At 39.4% G+C, this 7,846-nt stretch overlaps 1 pseudogene; it reads left to right on the forward strand.

The window, feature by feature from the left end:
• The first annotated feature begins 363 nt into the window (after positions 1–363).
• Positions 364–2,783, forward strand: LOC143690703 (transaldolase pseudogene; annotated as a pseudogene).
• Positions 2,784–7,846: the final 5,063 nt, after the last annotated feature.

Here is a 7,846-nt window from a genome sequence, read left to right on the forward strand (position 1 = left end):
GTCCTGAAGCACAGATATATCAGGAGGTTAGATTGTGCTGTCTTCAAATGCTAAGTGTCTCCAAACCTCCAAGGGACAGAGGCTGAAGTCCCAAGAAATGTGACAGGAATTGGATTTGGAGAATGCAAGAAATGGATTTGGAGTAGTGTTTGCTATTTTTATTCTATGTAATTCACTTTGAGGGGTTGAGTTTGAAAAATCACATTAAGAAAGCATACACACATATACTCACATGCACAGGGAGTGAGATTTTCTGGAGTTGAATGGATTTGAAATGCGCGTCACTTCTGCAGTGCTCTCATGCCTGAATCTGACAGAGGCCAGCCAAGTCCAAGAGCTAGATGTGACAGGACCTTTCCAATAATGCATGTAGACTGGTTTGTGGAATGTGGGTCTATGGATAGGAATTTAGCTGTAAGATGGTCAGAATTATTAATAAGGAGATGGGTTTCACTGATAATTTAAATATCATTAGCATTATCACAGTCATGTTGGTCCTTTGTGTGTGTGTGTGTGTGTGTGCATGTGTGCGTGTGTGTATAGTAAATGGCCAAGGCTTGGAAAATGGAAATGGGTAGCTACTTAGACCAACAGATGGATAGTCTGCCCAAGTGTTAATTTATTAAAAGGAACTTAACATGTTGGGTACTAATAATTTTTATAGCAAATATTGATCTATTAGAAATACAGCCAGAGAGTCTGAATTTGGGCAATCCCTGCAGAAATAGGCAAAAATTGGTATTTTATGCTACAGAGCAGGCAGAAGGGAGAGCTGCTGCCAATAGCTTTAGTGGCACTGTGCTGTCCTGGTCCCTACCCCCCCCAAACACCAGTTTGCTTCATTTTGATATATGAATCCATCAGGGTTATAAATAGATTCTTCTAAACTCTGTCCTGAAGGTTCTCAACAAAACCTTTGTCAACTTCTTCCTGCTTTCTGGAGCATGCAATTCTTCTTAAGCTCACAGAGCCTCCTGGAGCCCAACAGTAAGGACCTGAGAGATAAGACATGCAAGTAACCTGTAATAAATCTCTTCAGCATTAATTAACCCAGCTCTTATACCCAGGAGAAAACCCAGCTTTTTATGTCCAGAAGTTTTTAGAAACATTTATACCTACTGATTATTATAGCAGTTCATCAATAAATATTGACTTATTTCTTTGGTCATTTGTGTACTTGTTTCCTCTGACTTCCAATCTTTTTGGGATATCGACAGTATATTCTAGAAGGTGGAGATTTTTTGAATTGCCTAATAGTACATGAACATGTCACTCATACTACCCACTATTTATACAGTTGACTGAACATACCCAGGGTTGATTTGTAGAACTGTTTTATTTTTAGTTACTTTCTAGTATTTCAAGAAAGAAAATGTGTGCTAATGAAATCTGTACATTTTAAGAAGACTATAACAGAGTAGCATTCTCTTTATAATGACAAAGGGAGTTCAGATATTGTGGTCCCCAGGATGTTTGACCTCTGACATAGCAGCAAAAACACTTTTTTTTTTTTTACCCTAGATTGCGTATCCTGATGTTGCTAGATCATGTACATAATCTTTCACTGGAAGGTTATCATAAAATGCAAAGGTCTACACAAACTTTAATGTCTAAGATACTGATTTAGTCAATGCAATGGGAATGTTTCCTACTTTTTTGCAGAGTACATGGAATCTGAGGAAAAAATGAAATAGTCCTAGTAAAAAAAGAATAGAGAGAGTTGATAATTAATGCATCCTATTCAGGATAATAAAGTTTATAATAGGACATTTTCTCTCAGTGAACTTGCCAAAGTAATATTGATTTCCATCATACAAATAGTTATGCAAAATGGGAAAATATTTTCTGCTTAATACTGCAATGGGTTACATATTTGCTTGCCCACCAGGTGCTTGCTCACCAGGACCTGGTGCAGGAGGCCATGGCCTGTGGGAAGAAGCTGGGCACATCACAACGGGAACAGGCTAAGCTTTTTGTGTTGTTTAGAGCATAAATGCTAAAGAAAATCCCTGGTTGTATGCCACCAAAGTGGATGCCAGCTTTCTCTTGGCAAGGATAAGACAGTTCTGGCCAGACACCTCAGCAAACTCTGCAAAGACATTGGATTAAGCAAGGACCAGATCCTTATAAAGCTGTCATTGATGTGGGAAGGGATTCAGGCTGGGAAGGAACTCACGGAGCAGCTTCAGCATCCACTGCACCCTGACACTGCTCTTCTCCTTTGCCAGGCTGTGGCCTGTGCTGAGGCAGGCATGCACTCAACTCCCCCTTCCTGGGGCACAACATGGACTGGCATGTGGGGAACATAGACATGATGTATGAGCCCCTGAAGGCTCCTGGGGTGAAGGAGCATCTCCACAATCTACAACTACAAGAAGGTCAGCTAGAAGACCATTGTGATGGGTGCCCCTTTCCACCATGCAGGAGAGATCAAGGCACTAGTGGCTGCTACTTCCTCATGATCTCATCTGAGTTCCTAGGAGAGCTTCTCAAAGATAGTTCCAACCTCAGGCCAGTACTTTCCTTCCAGGGCAACCTGGGCCAGTGACCTGGAGAAGGTCTACCTGGATGAGAAGCCACTGGCTACACAATAAGAATCAGATTACCTGGAGAATCTCCAAGAGTGGATCCATGAGTTTGTTGCAGATGCTGTGAAGCTGGAGTGGATGCTGGTGGAAAGGACGTTCAATGCCAAGATCCAGAAGAAGTTCCCTGGAAGAAGTGCTAGAGGCCAGGTGACCATCAGCTTTGCCTCCTAAATCTGGTCTGGTTAACACTCCTTGTAATGAATCTTGCACTTTTTACTAGTCAAAATAGGGAGAGAATATAGATTTCTGTTTTTTTATAAATTGTGCCTAATGCATTAAAGTAATCACTTTCCTGGGGTGTAGGGGGAGGAGAAAAAGAGAACATTGGTGTTCTGGTTTGCTAAAGCTGCTGGAATGCAATATACAGAAAACGGATTGTCTTTTACAAAGCAGATTTATTAGGTTACAAATCTGCAGTTCTAAAACCAATGTCCAAATTAAGGCATCCAGAGAAAGATACTTTGACTCTGAAGAAAGGCCGATGTCATCCAGGGTTCCTCTGTCACATGGGAAGGCATATGTTGATATTTGCTGATCCTTTTTCTCTCTGGGTTCTGGTTTCAATGGATCTGTTGATACTTTTTCTCTCTGGGTTCTGGTTTCAATGGCTCTCTCCAAAATGTCTCTGGGTATTTTCTCTCTAAGGTCCTGTGGATTCTTGCTTATTTCTCCAGGGGCATTTCTTTCTCTCTCTAAACTTCTCTGGGTTATCTTTCATTCAGGGCTCCAGGAAAGGATTAAGACCCACCTTGAATTGGGTGGTCACCTCTCCATGGAAACAACCTAAGCAAAAAGTCCTACCCACTGTAAGGTCTGAACCCACAAGGTTGGGTTAGAAGAGCATGCCTTTTCTGGGGTATGGAAAAGTTTCAAACCAGCACAGTTGGCTCTACTTTTCTCAAATATTGTGCACTTATACATAACATAACCTTTCAAATATAGCAAAATATTTCATTTGAATAATAGCCCATTTGTTTATTGTCTTTTATTCCTTCCTGTTTACTCACAGGCTCAGTATACCATAGTCATGGCCTATTGGGGATCGAATCATGTCCATTCCCCAAAGACGTATACAAGTCCCAATCTCTGGTCCTGTTGGTGCTAACTCATATGTAAATAGCATCTTTAACGTTATTGCTAGTTAAGGTATGCCCAAATTGAATGAGCATGGGGCTTAATCCAATATGGCTGAAGCCCTTATAAGCAAAGGAGGTTGGACACAGAGAAGCCTATCTCTGTGGGAGCAGCTAGAAGCTGGAAGTCAACAAAATCGGAAGAGAAGGTGCCTCATCTGAATGGTCATGTGGCAGAAAAGCCAAGGAACCCCCCCAAAGATTGCTGTCCAGCTGGGAATTACCCTGGGAAGAAGGAAGCCTCTAGCCTCTGAAACCAATCAATTCCTCTTGTTAAGCCAGCCCATTGTATGGTACTTGTTTTAGTTATTGGGGAACTAAAATAGGCAGTAAGTTCTTGGATGATTATTCAAGCTCATTGGGTTTGTGTCCATTTTTTATTAACCTCCACCCTGCTTTAGAAATGTACAGAGTTGCACAATTGTAAAAACACTGAAGGATTTTAAATTTGGATGCTTTATTTTCCTTCTAGTTGAGACATAAAACTATAATTACTCATACAATCTTCCTTTTGCTAAATCAGGGAAATACATTCTTATTGCACTCAAGATCTTAACAGATGTTAATAAAGAAAGTAAAATTTATATTTCCATGTGTTCTCAGATTTTTAAGGGCCCGATATGGTATATTAAGAATTAAACCAATTGCTTTAGAGTTTCTTTACCCAAAATTGTTCCTGAGAGTAAAAGTAAGATATATTGGGCACAGTATATTTTAAAGATGTAGCCAAGAAACTGTTTGGAAATATGTTTTTCCTGTGTCTCTTGACCTTTCAGACACCCTGTACATATTGACAACTATGTTGCTTGACATGGCAAAGTTGAAAGATATTCCAAATTCTACTATTTAGATAGCGTGATAGTTTGAAAAGATATGTACCCGAGAAAAGTCATGCTTTAATCCTAATCCAATCATGTGGGAGCAATCACTTCTCTTGAACCCTATCCAGCGCTGTATGGTGGAAGCCTGATTAGATTATCTCCATGGAGATATGTCTCCACCCACTCCAGTTGGGTCTTAATTAATTTACTGGAATCCTATAAAAGAAGAAGTATTTTGGAGAACATCGCAGAACAACATAGCCACTAGAAGCAGAGTCTGCCAGCCAGTGACCTGTGGAGATGAAGAAGGAAAATGCATCCCAGAGATCTTTATGAAACAGGAAGCCAGGTGCAAAAACTAGCAGATGATGCCATATTCACCACATGCCTTTCAGATGAGAGAGAACCCCTGACTGTGTTCGCCATGTGCCTTCTCACTTGAAAGAGAAACCCTGAACTTCATTGGCCTTCTTGAACCAAGGTATGTTTCCCTGGATGCCTTAGATTGGACATTTCTATAGACTTGTTTTAATTGGAATACTTTCTCGGCCCAATTTTTAGAACTATAAAATAGCAACTTATTAAATTCCCCTTTCTAAAAACCATTCCCTTTCTAAAAGCCATTCAATTTCTGGTTTATTGTATTCCAGCAGCTAGCAAACTATAACAGATAGTATGTGAGTTGTAATTGTTGTAATTACAAATAACAAAAGAAATAGCTCCAAAGGGTTTGTGGACTAGCAGACAGAATGCGGTGTCAAAGAATTACAATTTAGACTAAGCAAAAGCTTTATAAGTTTGGGAAAGATTCTAGAGGCATGCTTCTTCTGCATCTGATTACTCATTGGCATGCATGTTTTCTGCATGCCCTGCTGAGCACTACAATGCAATGATTCCAAAACCCCTCAGCTCTACTTAGTAATGAAAGTCTACTGATCTAGATATGTATATAGAACATCTGACAGCAAGACACCTAGCCAGGCAGCTTTTGTGGAACCAGCAAGAATTCAGTAAAGTAATGTACCAAGAAATGAAAAGAATAGCATACCCATCCAGGCATGAATATAAATTCACGGGATAGGGTCACTTTTTGTGCAAAAGCTTCAGGTTCACCAGGAATCTGTGAAGCAAAGTTATAAACAGTGGCAATCTATGTAAATTGAAACCCCAGCCACAGAGCAAGTGATTGTCCTCCTGTGTCTTTTGGACATATCTACTTATCATCCAAGATATGCTTAGACCTCATTACATTCTTGCAACTAAAGGAATCATTTGCAACAGAACAAGGTATTTTTTTTTCCTGTATTTTTCATCTATTTTCATTTTTAGATAATATATTCCTTAAAATATGATCAGAAAATTTTATGTGTTGTTGGTTAGCCCATTGGGAGGCCATACAAGAAGAGGTTGGTATTAAAAGCAGCAGCCTGGAAGTCAGCTGGAACTTTGTAAAGTAAGATGGATAGAGTTTGATCAAAAAATCAATTTGGAAGGGGAAATGTAAGACTCCAATCCCACAGCACTCCTACTTAGGAGCTATGCCCGATAGATCCTAAATACTGTTGTTGCTAGTTAAATAAATGGCTATTTTGAATGGAATAAACTTCAGGGAGAGTCTTTTGCTAACTTTTTTCTGGAAAAAAAAAAAGATTGTGGATTCTTTATTGTTGATGTTTAGTTGACAATGTGTTGGCTTCTACCACTTGGGATTATACGTGGTTTAAAATGGGATTTGCAAACTTGAGACCCGAATCCCAATTCTTCTAAGAGGTGTTTAGAAAAACCAAACAAACAAAATGTCAAAAACCAACCAAGCAAAATACCAGAAAAACTTAAACTGACATTTAAAAGGAAGAGGTATTAATTTAAACTCCTGATTTCTTACTTATTTGGAAGACTTAGAAGTTCAATTGTGCTGAGCCGGCTTTGTTCATGGCAATTATTTTCACAGGACTTAATCACACTGTCCCCTTTGGAGGGAGCATGCTTGCTTCAGTTTGCTATAGGCCCCATGACGTCCTGTTGTCTCTCTAAACCTGAGTATGTGTAAGAGTGTACTTACCAGTGTTTACTAGCCCGCTCTCCAGAAAATAAAACACCCTCATTTGAAGCATTTGCTAATTTCCCACTGTGGTCAATTTCAAGTTACAAAGTGAGGTCACTGAAGGAGGATGAGGAAAGAGATGATACAAGCAATCTCATACAAGCTTCTAGTTCGAGCACGCCCCTGGCAATTTTCATTTTTCATCATGCTTTATGCTGTTTCTTGTGGTTAAAAAAAATTTTTCTCCATTCTTTGTTCTCATCAAAATTGGAAACATGAAGCACAGACCAAAGGACCACCCAGTTCAAGAAAAGTTCCTAGGAATATGTTTTTGGTGGTTGAATATGCAAATAAGTGGCACATTTTACTGTGTCATGGTACCTGTCTGGCTTTGTAGTTATTTGTTTGCTGCTGTTGGCTTAAAGGACCCTGTGGAAACAAAAGGATTCTGGGACAGTCTTAAGACATCTGTAAAGAACACACCAGACTAGTTCTCAGTTTGAATTTCCGTTTTCCAATGCTCACTTGTCTGATTTACAACATGTCATTGATTCCCCCAGGTTTTTTACATTTTTTTGTTTGAATGTTCAAAGCAGCTTTATTCACAATAGCCAACACTGGAAACAACCCCCATGTCCGTCATGTGGTGAAGGACAGAGCAGTTCTGGTATAACATACAATGGCCCACCACTCAGCAGCGAGGTGGAGTGAGGCTGGATCATCACCGGGACCAACATGTAGAGTCTTACTTATCTTTGTGGCACAATCGCCACAAAGACTCCACCAGGCCTTTTTAAAAAAATTTGTTGACAAATCTTCACATACATACAGTCCATACATGGTCGTACAATCGGTGGCTCACAATATCATCACATAGTTATGTATTCATCACCATGATCATTTTTAGAATATTTGTATCATTCCCGAAAAAGAAATAAAAAGAAAAAACTCATGCATCCCATATCCTTCCTTACCCCTCCCTTTCATTCACCACTGGAATTTCAATCTACTCAATTTATTTTACCCTTTATCCCCGTTATTAGTTATTTTTTATCTATTTTTTTTTTTTTGTTATTTTACTCATCTGTCCCTATCCTGGTTAAAAGGAGCATCAGACGTAAGGTTTTCACAATCACACAGTTACATTTGTAAAAGTTATGAGATTATATAATCGCTTTCAAGAATCAAAGCTACTGGAACACAGCTTGACAATTTCAGATACTTCCCTCCAGCCACTCCAATACACCATAATTAGAGAGG

This window comes from Tamandua tetradactyla, chromosome 7 (assembly GCF_023851605.1).
Source record: "Tamandua tetradactyla isolate mTamTet1 chromosome 7, mTamTet1.pri, whole genome shotgun sequence".
NCBI classification, from domain to species: domain Eukaryota; kingdom Metazoa; phylum Chordata; class Mammalia; order Pilosa; family Myrmecophagidae; genus Tamandua; species Tamandua tetradactyla.